The following is a 16,597-nucleotide window of genomic DNA, read 5'->3' as shown; positions in this document are numbered from 1 at the left end:
TAGAAGTTAAGGTTATTACGATTCCAGTTGCCCAGGTTTCGTAATGAAGTTCAGAAATTTTGCTAGGAGCACTGGGGTAAGGTGGTTTTGAAAAGCATCATGAATACTTCAGACCTTCCCTGGAGCAGGCTTTGAAAAATATTTTTACTTCCCTCTGTACTTTCTTCATTTTTATGACACTAAAATGAACTTTGAAAATGATGGCATCTGCTGTCCCCTCATCAAAAGGTGGGGCTCCAGACCATCTGTGTGACATTTTGCTAAAATAAGGAAATTTGATTTTAAAATTTGTTGCTAAATGTTTAAAAAAAAAATCCCCTGCAAAGGTTAAAACCATAGTGAGGGACATCCTGGTGACTAAAATTGGGCTTGTTCCTATTAGCAAAGGCCAGGGCCCGCAGTGGGGAAATATAGAACCACCTTTGTTGAAAACATCCTGACTTTTTGTCATTGCTGGATTCCTATGGAGCAACAGGCATGTGTCCTGCTTTCAATTACATGTTGCCCTCTTCCGTGCTATCTTAATTTAATGATTGGTAAGGCCATTAAAAAAAAAAACTATTGAACTGAGTTCTGTTAATTATATCTTTTTGAACCTAAAATCTGTTTTAAAGATGTTAAAATAAAAATATATAATCCCTGGCAGTATGTTAGTGGGGTGTGTGTGTGTGTCATAGCTAGAAATAAAAGTAGAGCAACTTCTTTGAGCCATTCCCTGTGAGTAACTTAAAACCTGGGGAAAATAACATCAGCTCTTTCTCACCTACTTTCTCTCTCTCCTTCTCAAGGTGCAGGAAGCTGCACAAACTAGAAAACTGAGAATTTAGAATTCATGCTCTTGTGCATTTTTTGAAGTCACTTTTATTTAGTGAAGGGCCTTTAGTCAGTACTGAAGAAACCCAGTTTCTGACTTTTCCTCAATCTCTCCATCTGCTCAAAATAGAGACAAATGGGCCAGGTGCAGTGGCTCACACCTGTAATCCCAGCACTTTGGGAGGCTAAGGTGGGTGGATCACGAGGTCAGGAGATCGAGATCATCCTGGCCAACATGGCGAAACCCTGTCTCTACTAAAAACACAAAAATTAGCCAGCCATGGTGGTGTGTGTCTATAGTCCCAGCTACTCAGGAGGCTGAGGCAGGAGAATCGCTTGAACTCGGGAGGCAGAGGTTGTAGTGAGCCGAAGATCGTGACACCGCACACCAGCCTGGGTGACAGAACAAGACTTTGTCCAAAAAAAAAAAAAAAAAAAAAAGTACAGACGTGAAAAATCACAGAAATAGCATCATATGGAAACAAAGTTGGTAAGATTAGCACAGTAGCCTTTAATGAAAGGCTTTCTGGCTTTGTCCTTAATGGCATGGTAGTCTTTGATAGCAAATAATTTTCATGTTACAATGAGTAGAAGGGAAAACTAAACATATTGGTAGCATATCTTTGAGCAGAAATATCTCTAGGGATACAATCAACCTGCAGCCTTGTTACATGGGGAAAGGCAATGACATGTATTTCATCATCAAGGCATCTTTATAAAGCTGGAAAAATTTGGTTTCTGATCATGGAAGCCTCTCCCAAATAATCAGAATATTCTGTGAGGCTGTGAGTTATCCAGAGAGTTGCTAATCAAACATCCATCTCATTTTCAAGTTCTAAATTGGGAATTTTAACAAGGTTCAAATACCTGAATTGCTTTTCTTAGAAGTGTTCTCTCTTTTTTTTTTTTTTTTTTTGGAGCATAGGAATTATGATTGCTTACACAGTCTCTTTTTTTTTTTTTTTTTTTTTTTTTTTTTTTTTTTTTATTATACTTTAAGTTCTAGGGTACATGTGCATAACGTGCAGGTTTGTTACATATGTATACTTATGCCATGTTGGTGTGCTGCACCCATCAACTCGTCAGCACCCATCAATTCATCATTTATATCATGTATAACTCCCCAATGCAATCCCTCCCTCCTCCCCCCTCCCCCCTCCCCATGATAGACCCCAGTGTGTGATGTTCCCCTTCCCGAGTCCAAGTGATCTCATTGTTCAGTTCCCACCTATGAGTGAGAACATGCGGTGTTTGGTTTTCTCTTCTTGTGATAGTTTGCTAAGAATGATGGTTTCCAGCTGCATCCATGTCCCTACAAAGGACGCAAACTCATCCTTTTTTATGGCTGCATAGTATTCCATGGTGTATATGTGCCACATTTTCTTAATCCAGTCTGTCACAGATGGACATTTGGGTTGATTCCAAGTCTTTGCTATTGTGAATAGTGCCGCAATAAACATACGTGTACATGTGTCTTTGTAGTAGACTAATTTATAATCCTTTGGGTATATACCCAGTAGTGGGATGGCTGGGTCATATGGTACATCTAGTTCTAGATCCTTGAGGAATTGCCATACTGTTTTCCATAATGGTTGAACTAGTTTACAATCCCACCAACAGTGTAAAAGTGTTCCTATTTCTCCACATCCTCTCCAACACCTGTTGTTTCCTGACTTCTTAATGATTGCCATTCTAACTGGTGTGAGATGGTATCTCATTGTGGTTTTGATTTGCATTTCTCTGATGGCCAGTGATGATGAGCATTTTTTCATGTGTCTGTTGGCTGTATGAATATCTTCTTTTGAGAAATGTCTGTTCATATCCTTTCCCCACTTTTTGATGGGGTTGTTTGTTTTTTTCTCGTATATTTGTTTGAGTTCTTTGTAGATTCTGGATATTAGCCCTTTGTCAGATGAGTAGGTTGCAAAAATTTTCTCCCATTCTGTAGGTTGCCTGTTCACTCTGATGGTAGTTTCTTTTGCTGTGCAAAAGCTCTTTAGTTTAATTAGATCCCATTTGTCAATTATGGCTTTTGCTGCCGTTGCTTTTGGTGTTTTAGACATGAAGTCCTTGCCCATGCCTATGTCCTGAATGGTACTACCTAGATTTTCTTCTAGGGTTTTTATGGTATTAGGTCTAACATTTAAGTCTCTAATCCATCTTGAATTAATCTTCGTATAAGGGGTAAGGAAAGGATCCAGTTTCAGCTTTCTACTTATGGCTAGCCAATTTTCCCAGCACCATTTATTAAATAGGGAATCCTTTCCCCATTTCTTGTTTCTCTCAGGTTTGTCAAAGATCAGATGGCTGTAGATGTGCGGTATTATTTCTGAGGACTCTGTTCTGTTCCATTGGTCTATAGCTCTGTTTTGGTACCAGTACCATGCTGTTTTGGTGACTGTAGCCTTGTAGTATAGTTTGAAGTCAGGTAGCGTGACGCCTCCAGCTTTGTCCTTTTGACTTAGGATTGTCTTGGCAATGCGGGCTCTTTTTTGGTTCCATATGAACTTTAAAGCAGTTTTTTCCAATTCCGTGAAGAAAGTCATTGGTAGCTTGATGGGGATGGCATTGAATCTATAAATAACCTTGGGGAGTATGGCCATTTTCACGATATTGATTCTTCCTATCCATGAGCATGGTATGTTCTTCCATTTGTTTGTGTCCTCTTTGATTTCACTGAGCAGTGGTTTGTAGTTCTCCTTGAAGAGGTCCTTTACATCCCTTGTAAGCTGGATTCCTAGGTATTTTATTCTCTTTGAAGCAATTGTGAATGGAAGTTCATTCCTGATTTGGCTCTCTGCTTGTCTGTTGCTGGTGTATAAGAATGCTTGTGATTTTTGCACATTAATTTTGTATCCTGAGACTTTGCTGAAGTTGCTTATCAGCTTAAGGAGATTTTGGGCTGAGACGATGGGGTTTTCTAAATATACAATCATGTCATCTGCAAACAGGGACAATTTGACTTCTTCTTTTCCTAACTGGATACCCTTGATTTCTTTCTCTTGCCTGATTGCCCTAGCCAGAACTTCCAACACTATGTTGAATAGGAGTGGTGAGAGAGGGCATCCCTGTCTTGTGCCAGTTTTCAAAGGGAATTTTTCCAGTTTTTGCCCATTCAGTATGATATTAGCTGTGGGTTTGTCATAAATAGCTCTTATTATTTTGAGGTACGTTCCATCAATACCGAATTTATTGAGCGTTTTTGGCATGAAGGGCTGTTGAATTTTGTCAAAAGCCTTTTCTGCATCTATTGAGACAATCATGTGGTTCTTGTCTTTGGTTCTGTTTATATGCTGGATTACGTTTATTGATTTGCGAATGTTGAACCAGCCTTGCATCCCAGGGATGAAGCCCACTTGATCATGGTGGATAAGCTTTTTGATGTGCTGCTGAATCCGGTTTGCCAGTATTTTATTGAGGATTTTTGCATCAATGTTCATCAGGGATATTGGTCTAAAATTCTCTTTTTTTGTTGTGTCTCTGCCAGGCTTTGGTATCAGGATGATGTTGGCCTCATAAAATGAGTTAGGGAGGATTCCCTCTTTTTCTATTGATTGGAATAGTTTCAGAAGGAATGGTACCAGCTCCTCCTTGTACCTCTGGTAGAATTCAGCTGTGAATCCATCTGGTCCTGGACTTTTTTTGGTGGGTAGGCTATTAATTGTTGCCTCAATTTCAGAGCCTGCTATTGGTCTATTCAGGGATTCAACTTCTTCCTGGTTTAGCCTTGGGAGACTGTAAGTGTCCAGGAAATTATCCATTTCTTCTAGATTTTCTAGTTGATTTGCGTAGAGGCGTTTATAGTATTCTCTGATGGTAGTTTGTATTTCTGTGGGGTCAGTGGTGATATCCCCTTTATCATTTTTTATTGCATCTATTTGATTCCTCTCTCTTTTTTTCTTTATTAGCCTTGCTAGCGGTCTGTCAATTTTGTTGATCTTTTCAAAAAACCAACTCCTGGATTCATTGATTTTTTGGAGGGTTTTTTGTGTCTCTATCTCCTTCAGTTCTGCTCTGATCTTAGTTATTTCTTGCCTTCTGCTAGCTTTTGAATGTGATTGCTCTTGCCTCTCTAGTTCTTTTAATTGTGATGTTAGAGTGTCAATTTTAGATCTTTCCTGCTTTCTCTTGTGGGCATTTAGTGCTATAAATTTCCCTCGACACACTGCTTTAAATGTGTCCCAGAGATTCTGGTATGTTGTATCTTTGTTCTCATTGGTTTCAAAGAACATCTTTATTTCCGCTTTCATTTCGTTATGTACCCAGTAGTCATTCAGGAGCAGGTTGTTCAGTTTCCATGTAGTTGAGCGGTTTTGATTGAGTTTCTTAGTCCTGAGTTCTAGTTTGATTGCACTGTGGTCTGAGAGACAGTTTGTTATAATTTCTGTTCTTTTACATTTGCTGAGGAGTACTTTACTTCCAATTATGTGGTCAATTTTGGAATAAGTGCGATGTGGTGCTGAGAAGAATGTATATTCTGTTGATTTGGGGTGGAGAGTTCTATAGATGTCTATTAGGTCCGCTTGGTGCAGAGATGAGTTCAATTCCTGGATATCCTTGTTAACTTTCTGTCTCGTTGATCTGTCTAATGTTGACAGCGGAGTGTTGAAGTCCCCCATTATTATTGTATGGGAGTCTAAGTCTCTTTGTAAGTCTCTAAGGACTTGCTTTATGAATCTGGGTGCTCCTGTATTGGGTGCATATATATTTAGGAGAGTTAGCTCTTCCTGTTGAATTGATCCCTTTACCATTATGTAATGGCCTTCTTTGTCTCTTTTGATCTTTGATGGTTTAAAGTCTGTTTTATCAGAGACTAGGATTGCAACCCCTGCTTTTTTTTGTTCTCCATTTGCTTGGTAGATCTTCCTCCATCCCTTTATTTTGAGCCTATGTATGTCTCTGCATGTGAGATGGGTCTCCTGAATACAGCAGACTGATGGGTCTTGACTCTTTATCCAGTTTGCCAGTCTGTGTCTTTTAATTGGAGCATTTAGTCCATTAACATTTAAGGTTAATATTGTTATGTGTGAACTTGATCCTGCCATTATGATATTAACTGGTTATTTTGCTCGTTAGTTGATGCAGTTTCTTCCTAGCCTCGATGGTCTTTACATTTTGCCAAGTTTTTGCGATGGCTGGTACCGGTTGTTCCTTTCCATGTTTAGGGCTTCCTTCAGGGTCTCTTGTAAGGCAGGCCTGGTGGTGACAAAATCTCTAAGCATTTGCTTATCTGTAAAGGATTTTATTTCTCCTTCACTTATGAAACTTAGTTTGGCTGGATATGAAATTCTGGGTTTAAAATTCTTTTCTTTAAGAACGTTGAATATTGGCCCCCACTCTCTTCTGGCTTGTAGAGTTTCTGCCGAGAGATCTGCTGTTAGTCTGATGGGCTTCCCTTTGTGGGTGACCCGACCTTTCTCTCTGGCTGCCCTTAAGATTTTTTCCTTCATTTCAACTTTGGTGAATCTGGCAATTATGTGTCTTGGAGTTGCTCTTCTGGAGGAGTATCTTTGTGGCGTTCTCTGTATTTCCTGAATTTGAATGTTGGCCTGCCCTACTAGGTTGGGGAAGTTCTCCTGGATGATATCCTGAAGAGTGTTTTCCAACTTGGTTCCATTTTCCCCCTCACTTTCAGGCACCCCAATCAGACGTAGATTTGGTCTTTTTACGTAATCCCATACTTCTTGCAGGCTTTGCTCATTTCTTTTTCTTCTTTTTTCTTTAGATTTCTCTTCTCGCTTCATTTCATTCATTTGATCTTCAATCGCTGATACTCTTTCTTCCAGTTGATCGAGTCGGTTACTGAAGCTTGTGCATTTGTCACGTATTTCTCGTGTCATGGTTTTCATCTCTGTCATTTCGTTTATGATCTTCTCTGCATTAATGAGTCTAGCTGTCAATTCTTCCACTCTTTTTTCAAGATTTTTAGTTTCTTTGCGCTGGGTACGTAATTCCTCCTTTAGCTCTGATAAGTTTGATGGACTGAAGCCTTCTTCTCTCCTCTCGTCCAAGTCATTCTCTGACCAGCTTTGATCCGTTGCTGGTGATGGGCTGCGCTCCTTTGCAGGGGGAGATGCGCTCTTATTTTTTGAATTTCCAGCTTTTCTGCCCTGCTTCTTCCCCATCTTTGTGGTTTTATCTGTCTCTGGTCTTTGATGGTGGTGACGAACTGATGGGGTTTTGGTATAGGTGTCCTTCCTGTTTGATAGTTTTCCTTCTGACAGTCAGAAGGACTCTCTGTTGGTCTGTTGGAGATTGCTTGAGGTCCACTCCAGACCCTGTTTGCCTGGGTATCAGCAGCAGAGGTTGCCGAAGATAGAATATTGCTGAACAGCGAGTGTACCTGTCTGATTCTTCCTTTGGAAGTTTCCTCTCAGGGGTGTACTCCACCCTGTGAGGTGTGGGGTGTCAGACTGCCCCTAGTGGGGGATTTCTCCCAGCTAGGCTACTCAGGGGTCAGGGACACACCTGAGCAGGCAGTCTGTCCGTTCTCAGATCTCAACCTCCGCGTTGGGAGATCCGCGGCTCTCCCCAAAGCTGTCAGACAGAGTCGTTCGCGTCTGCACCGGCTCCCGCTACTTCCCCTGTTGGTCTTCAGCTGTGCGCTGTCCCCAGAGGTGGAGACTACAGAGACAGGCAGGCTTCCTTGAGCTGCTGTGAGCTCCACCCAGTTCGAGCTTCCCAGCGGCTTTGTTTACCTACTTAAGCCTCAGCAATGGCGGGCGCCCCTCCCCCAGCCTCGCTGCTGCCTTGCGGATAGATCGCGGCAGACTGCTGTGTTAGCAGTGAGGGAGGCTTCGTGGGCGTGGGACCCTCCCGGCCAGGTGTGGGATATATTCTCCTGGAATGCCTGTATGCTTACAGCGCAGTATTGGGGTGGGAGTTACCCGATTTTCCAGGTGTTGTGTGTCTCAGTTCCCCTGGCTAGGAAAACGGATCCCCTTCCCCCTTGCGCTTCCAGGTGAGGCGATGCCTCGCCCTGCTTCAGCTCTCGCTGGTCAGGCTGCAGCAGCTGACCAGCACCGATTGTCCGGCACTCCCTAGTGAGATGACCCCAGTACCTCAGTTGAAAATGCAGAAATCACCGGTCTTCTGTGTCGCTCGCGCTGGGAGTTGGAGACTGGAGTTGTTCCTATTCGGCCATCTTCCACAGTCTCTTACAGTGATAAAATCAGCTTTGGTTTGAGGATTCCTATGGTAATAATATTAATCTATTTAATTTTAGTTGTATACAAATTATTTCATAGATCATGACATGAAAATTTTTTAAGAAAATGAATTAGAAACTTCTGGGTTTTTTAAAAAAAAAGATGGACTTATGTTCCTGTCCCCTTCTGCTCTGTAAAATAACAAGAAGAACAAGAAACAGAAGTATAAACTTGCATTTCAATAAAATTGGAGGCATTGGTAACCAGAACTACATTAGTAACTAGAAAGACTGCCAACTGTAGTGAAGGTCAAATGGAGATGAGTGAAGATGCTGAGGAAGCACATCTGTAGCTAGAATTTCAAGCAATGGGCCAGAACACAGTTCTTCAGTGCAGGTTGCCTGCACTTAACTATGTGATCAGTGTTAATGTCAACACTAACAGGAAAAGCTGATGCCATAGATCTCCTTAGAAAGGTGCAAGATTGCATATTTCTATCCCTTGAAAAACACAGCCTGAAATGAATCACAAGGAAACAATCAGAATGTATAAATCAGGGATGTTGTGGACATTCAGCAGAAATGAAGCGGACCACCACCGAAAATTTGGTTTGAAAGTTCAGATTGATGATGTAACACGTGCATACCTAGAAGGTATAGAAAGGCATGAATAGGTTTATTACTCACATAATGAGACTTTCTGAATGAAATGAAGTGGCTCCTATGAATATGCAAAAATAGCTTGAGAGAGAGGACCAAGAGATGGCTTGGGATTTTTATTGTGGTTAGGAGGTGGGGTCAGAGTGAAGGTTCCCACACAAGGGCAGGAGCTTGCATAGTTTTGTCAACTTAAATAACAAACCAGGAGTGGATGTCTAAAAGAAAGGATATATATTTGAGAATAAAGCATTGCAATGGGAATATGTGTGCCATAGTAAACTATGTGCATATTCACAGAGGTAAAGGAAGCAAATGTTTTTAAAATAAAAATAAGGAGGATTAAATAATCGTTTTGAAATAATTATTCATGGCTATAAGGATCAATAACAAGGATGACGCCAGTTCAAGGTTGGACAGGCAGCTGTTGGGCAGATGTCCTTGCAGAAGTATTTTTTGTGGAAGGTTGCAATGGCCTTTGTGCAAGGTTGTGTTTTCGGTCTTTTTTGTTATCAAAAAAATAAATGTTGAGCATTTTTCATGTGTCTGTTAGCTGTATAAATGTCTTCTTTTGAGAAGTGTCTGTCATATCCTTCGCCCACTTTTTGATGGGGCTGTTTGGTTTTTTCTTCTACATTTGCTTAAGTTCTTTGTAGATTCTGGATATTAGCCCTTTGTCAGATGGGTAGACTGTAAAAATTTTCTCCCATTCTGTAGGTTGTCTGTTCACTCTGATGGTAGTTTCTTTTGCTGTACAGAAGCTCTTTAGCTTAATTAGATCCCATTTGTCAATTTTTGCTTTTGTTGCCATTGCTTTTGGTGTTTTAGTCATAAAGTCCTTGCCCATGCCTATGTCCTGAATGGTATTGCCTAGGTTTTTTTCTATGTTTTTATGGTTTTAGGTCTTTCAACATCACTGGCCATCAGAGAAATGCAAATCAAAACCACATTGAGATATCATCTTACACCAGTTAGAATTGCAATCATTAAAAAGTCAGGAAACAACAAGTGCTGGAGATGAGAAATAGGAACACTTTTACACTGTTGGTGGGACTGCAAACTAGTTCAACCATTGTGGAAGACAGTGTGGCGATTCCTCAAGGATCTAGAACTAGAAATACCATTTGATCCAGCCATCCCATTACTGGATATATACTGAAAAGTTTATAAATCATGCTGCTATAAAGATACATGCACACATGTTTATTGCGGCAGTATTCAGAAGAGCAAAGACTTGGAACCAACCCAAATGTCCATCAATGATAAACTGGATTAAGAAAATGTGGCACATACACACCATGGAATACTATGCAGCCATAAAAATGGATGAGTTCATGTCCTTTATAGGGACATGGATGAAGCTGGAAACCATCATTCTGAGCAAACTATGGCAAGGACAGAAAACCAAACATCGCCTGTTCTCACTCATAGGTGGGAACTGAACAATGAGAACAGTTGGACACAGGGTGGGGAACATCACATACTGGGGCCTGTCGTGGGGTGGGGGTAGGGGGTAGGGATAGCATTAGGAGATATACCTAATGTAAATGATGAGCTAATGGGTGCAGCACACCAACATGGCACATGTATACATATGTAATAAACCTGCACGTTGTGCACATGTACCCTAGAACTTAAAGTATAATAAAATACATTATTTTATTATACTTTATAATAAAAGTATATAGAACCTCTCTTCATGGCCTTTCCTGGCTCTATTCATCAGGGTTTTCTTAACATTAATGACTCCATTTTGATTCTGACCACATTCACAGTTTAAAACTCCAACTGCACCATAAAAGAAACACGGGCTTTTTTGTCAGCTTGCCTAAGTGTAGGGCAGAAGGGGAAGAGGCAAGGTGAGTCTCAAAAGTTGTCAGCAGTCAAAACATCAAAAAGTAGAGTCAGACTCTTTCTTAGAAAGGGGCATTTTACAGAAGCAATGCCTTATGCTCTTCCAAAATGTCAATATAAAGATGTGAAAGCATACAAATCTGTTCAATATTAAAGATGAAAGAGACATAAAAAATAAATTCAGTATGTGATCTTGGATTGGAAGCTGGATCCGAAAAACATACTCTAAAATACATTATTGGGACTGTTGGTAAAGTTTGAATATAAATGATATAGTTATTATTTATCAGAGTTAAATTTCCTCAACTGAGTAATTCTATTTTGGTTGTTTCAGAAAATTTTTTTTCTTAAGCTATACATCAAGTATTTCTGAGTAAAGAATCATGAAGTTTGCAATTGGTTCAGTAAATGATAATTTTTATATATGTACATTACAAGCGTGTATATACTTTTAATGGAGAGAAAGAAGAGAAAAATTATCTCAAATAGTAAATCTAGCAGAAGAGTATACATAAGGTTACTTTCTTGCAAATTTCTCTGCCGTAAAATTTTTTACAAAATAAAAAGACTAAATAACAGAGATAGTGTGAATTCTCTTTACTGGAAATAAAAGAGCAGAATTCATGGACTGACAGATGAAGGTTTCTTGGGCCCTTTGTGCCACTAAGGATACTGGAAAGGGTCTGCTAATTGAGGACACACATAGGAGATGATGTTTGCAGGGTGGAGGACAGAGACCAGGTTCAGAGCTGCTACTCTTTGTTGAATGTGGAGAAGACAAAAACAACTTATACCCTCACATACAGCCTGGGTCAGGCTAAAAATATTTACTCTATGCTAGGAAACAAATATACCAATCCACATGACCTGCTGGCCAGTCTGAACACAAACATTTGGCAGTAGCCAGCCCAGGAAAAATTTATCTCATGCAGTCAATATAAAGAAATCAACTAGAAGAAATGGATACATTCCTAGAAACATACAACATACACAGATCGAATCCAGAAAAAAACAGCCTGAACGGAACAATAACAAGTAAAGAGATTAAATCAATAATAAAAAAAAACCTCCCAACAAAGAAAAGTCTAGGGCCAGGTAGCTTCACAGGTGAATTCTACCAAACATTCAATAAAGAATTGATAGCAATCCTAAATTCTTCCAAAAAAAGTAGAAAACGGAACATCTCCAAATTTATTTTATGAGGCCAGTGTCACCCTGATACCAAAGCCAGAAAAAGACATCGCAAGAAATTAGAGGTCAATATCCTTGAACATAAATGCGAAAATCTTCAATAAAATAACAGCAAACCTAATCCAAAAGCACATTTCGAGGATTACACACAGTGACCAAGTAGAATTTATCCCTGGGAACCAAAGAATGGTTCAACATATGCAATATGGTTTGCATCTATGTGTCTACCCAAATCCCCTGTGGGATTGTAATCCCCATTGTTGGAGGTGAGGCCTGGTGGGAAGTGACAGGATCATGGGGGCGGGTTTCACATGAATGGTTTGGTACCATCCCCTTGGTGCTATTCTCAAGACAGTTGAGTTCTCATAAGATCTGATCTTTTAAGTGTGTAGCACCTCTCTCTCGCCTTGCTCCTGCTTTTGCTGTATGACATGCAAGCTCCCACACTGCCCTCTGCCATGATTGTAAGCTTCCAGAGACATCCACAGAAGCAGATGCCTGTGTTATGCTTCCTGTGCAGCCTACAGAACCATAAGCCAATTAAACTCCTTTTCTTTATAAGTTAGTCTCAGATATTTTTTATAGCAATCTATGAACCACCTAGTACAATATGCAAATCTATAAATGTGAGACACTACATTAACCAAATGAAAGACAAAAACCACAATCATCTCAATAGATGCAGAAAAGGCATTTGAAAACATCCAACATCCTTTCATGATAAAAAGTCTTGGCCAGGTATGGTGGCTTACGGCCTGCAATCCCACCACTTTGGGAGGTCAAGGCGGGTGGATCACCTGAGGTCGGGAGTTTGAGACCAGTCTGGCCAACATGGCGAAACCTGTCTTACTACAAAATACAAATTTAGCCAGGCATGGTGGTGTGTGTCTGTAATCGCAGCTACTCAGGAGGCTGAGGCAGGAGAATCACTTGAACACCAGAGGCAGAGGTTGCAGGGAGCCGAGATTGTGCCACTGCACTCCAGCCTGGGCAACGTGAGTGAAACTCCAACTCAGAAAAAAAAAAAAAAAAAAAAAAAAAAAAGGAAGGAATGTACCTCACATTAATGGACACATGATAAGCCCATAGCTAACATCATAATCAATAGGACAAAACTGAAAGCTTTTTTTCTACTAAGGGGAACAATGCAAGAATGCTCACTCGTACCACTTCTGTGTAACATGGTACTAGAAGTCCTAGCTAGAGAATTAGGCAAAAATATAAAAAAGATAAAACAAACACCATCCAAGTAAGAAATAAAGAAGTAAAATTATCTCTGCAGATAACATAACACACGTAGAAAACCCTAAAACCTCAACAAAAACTGTTAGAATTAATACATTTAATACAATTGCAAGACATAAAATCAATATATAAAAATTGTGGAATTTTTTATACACTAAGAATAAACTATCCAAAAAGCAAAAGAAAAGGATCTCATTTACAATAGCAACAAAAATAATAAAATACTTAAGCAAAAACTTACTGAAAGGGATGAAAGTCGTATACACTGAAAACTATAAAACATTGATTAAGGAAATTAAAGACGATATAGATAAATGAGGATAACTCATGTTCATGGACTGGAAGAATTAATATTGTTAAAATGTCCATACTACTCAAAGTGTTCCACAGATTCAATGCAATACCTATCCAAATTCCAATGGCATTCTTTATGGAAACAGAAAAAATAAATCTTAAAATTCATATAAACCACAAAAGACCTCAAGTAGCCAAAGCAATCTTGAGGAAGAAGGAACAAGCTGGAGGCATCACACTTTAAGATTTCAAAATATTTTACAGAGGTGCAGAAATCAAAACAGTATGGTACTGGCATAAACCAAACATATAGATCAATGGAACAAAATAGAGATGCCAGAAATATATCCAAACATTTATGGTCAACTGATCTTCCACCAGGGTGTCAAGAACACACAACGGGGAAAGGACTGTCTCTTCGATAAAGGTGCTAGGAAAACTGAATACCCACATGCAGAAGAATAAAATTGTATCTTTATTTCACACTACATAAAAAAAATCAACTCAAAATGTATTAAAGGCAAATACAAGTTCTGAAACTCTAAAACTACTAACAGGGGAAAAAATATTTTTGACATTGATTTGGTAAAGATTTTTTGGCTATGACAGCAAAAGTACAGGAAAAAAGAGAATTGATAAGTGGAGTGCCAACAAACTAAAACTGATAAGTACTATTCCAACAAACTAAAAAGCTTCTGCATACCAAAAGCAACAATCAACAGAGTGAAAAGGTAACCTAAGAAGTGGGAAAAAATATTTGCAAGACATACAAGGGATAAATGTTAATATTCAAAATATACATGCAATTCAAACAACTGAATCAAAAAGAAAACTCAGTTAAAAATGGGGAAAAATACTGAATAGATGTTTATCCAAAGAAGACATACAAATGGACAACAAATAAAAGGAAACGTGCTCAAAATCACAAATCATCAGGAAAATGCAAGTCAAAATTGCTATGAACTATCACCTCACATCTGTTAGAATGACCATTATCAAAATTACATGGAATAAAAAGTGTGTGCAAGGGTGTGGAGAAAAGTGAACCCTTGCACACTGTTGGTGATGCTGTAAACTGATATAGTCATTATGGAAAACAGTACGTAGATTCCTCAAAAAATTAAAAATTGAAGTACCAAATGATCCAGCAATCATCTACTTCTGGATGCATATCCAAAGGAAATGGAATTTGGATTTCAAAGAGATATCTTCCCCCTCCAATGTTCACTGTAGCATTGTTCACAATGGCCAATATATGGAAACAACTTAAATAACCATCAACAGATGGCTGGATAAGGCAAATGTGTTATGTGTGTATATACATACAGAGATACGTATTTATGTTTGTATATATAACATTATTGAGGCTTACAAAGAATAAAATCCTGCCATTTTTAACAACATGGATGAACATGGAAGACATTATGCTAAGTGAAATAAGCCAGACACAGAAAGATAAATACTACATGATCTCATTTACATGTAAAATCTAAATAGTCAAATTCATAGAAGAATAAAGTAGTATGTTGTTTGCCAGGGCCCAGGGGCAGCGGGAAATGGTGAGATGTGGGTCAAAGAATCCAAGTTTCCAGTTGTGCAAGATGAATGAGTTCTGATCTAACATGCAGGAGGGTGATTACAGTTGACGATATTATATTGTATACTTGAAATTTTCTAAGAGGGTAGATCTTAAATACTCTTACCACATCCATAGGAAAGGGAAGAAAATGGTAAATCTGTGACATGATAGACATATGAATTAGCTTTATGGTGATGATCATTTCAGAATGTATACATACATCAAAACATCAAGTTGTATACCTTAAATATATATAATTCCTATATGTCAATTAGACCTCAATAAAACTGAACTTTTTTTTAAAAAAAGAAACCAACATATTATGCATCCAAAGACCAAATAATCAGTATTTTGAGGAACCTGTACTGTACAAATCTGAATAGTTTATATGTTCTTGAATCAATGCCTTCAGGCATGCTATGTCAAATTTCTTTTCCAGTTTCTTAAGGACACTTTGGGGGAAATTCTATTAATTTTCAGTCACTTTTGGTAATTAACTATCCAGCCCAATGTTAATATTTCAGTTGGACACTCTATTTAAAGCTTTCCCCCGATCCACTCAACATAGACCAGACCTGAGCTGGAGAAATCTGAAAGGACAAGAGGAGGTTAAAGAATATTCCTCTACTTCCCGTTTTTCCTTCTGTCTTGTAGATCCAACTACTCTAGCACTGGAAGCAGACAGAAGGAAATACAGGAAAAGATGCTTATCCTTTATTATGAAACGGTCATAATCCTCATTTATTTGTTGTGAGTCATTTTTGACTAATACTGAGTGGCTGTAGATTTCTTTTGTGTCTCAAGAGCCTAATGCTAGCCCACCCATAATAAACTATACATGAGGCTCTGGGAGAATCTACTTTGTGCTCAAGTCTGGCTTCAGCTCAACCTTTACCACTGTCTCCATAGTATATTTAATAGCACCTTGTTGCTGGGATCTCCTCAACCAAAAGAGGGCTGTCCTGGAGAGCTGATCATAGCCAAACAGCTCAAGCCTAGATACCCCCCAGAGTGCCCCGGACACACAGGATACTTTGTCTCCTTGCCACATCAAATAGAAAGAGAGTAGGGTATTCTCCCACAAGTCGCTCCAACTCCATCATCTTCTTCTGATCCTCTTATCACTATTTAAGTAGGAGAAGAGCACTTGTGGTGCCTAAACAAATGACCAACTAGGAGTGTCAGGTTCCTTCCTGTAAGCACTCTCTGTCACATAATTATCTTCTAGCATTTCCTTAAAATTTGGCTTTGGGTTGGATTAGGAAATAGCTTCCTACCACCAATATAAGCTGGAGACTGTCTATGGTGATTTTTCATTTCCACATCCTTCTGGTTACAGAGAGAGAGACTGCAAATAACAAAAACTATATATGACTAAAATTAGGAAAGGGAGGAGAAAGAATGCAGAAGGTAACATAAGTGTTATGTCGTCTTCATTGTGAAGAAACAGCAGATAAAAGACATTTAAGTTGTTAAACATAGAGATGTGAGTATATATATACATATAAGTAAAAAATAAACATACCAAGAAAATGGTCAATATAAAAATAATGTTAAATAGTGAAAAGAGGAAGGGAAGGAGAAGGCAATAAAATGTGCTTACTTTGTTAATGTTCATACTGCTTACAGAAATATAAGTTTATGTACCTGAAGTTATAGATATGCAAATAATATCTGAAGTGTAATAAAAAAAACATTCTAAATTACAAGCAGACAGACAGCAGATAAAGGAAACCATACCACCTAATAAAAGTTGAAAAACAAAAGAAACATAAAAACAGAACATTTAACATAATATATGAAGACTGATACAAAAA

This window comes from Rhinopithecus roxellana, chromosome 18, assembly GCF_007565055.1.
Source record: "Rhinopithecus roxellana isolate Shanxi Qingling chromosome 18, ASM756505v1, whole genome shotgun sequence".
NCBI lineage: Eukaryota > Metazoa > Chordata > Mammalia > Primates > Cercopithecidae > Rhinopithecus > Rhinopithecus roxellana.
Note: the sequence above shows the minus strand (reverse complement) of the source record.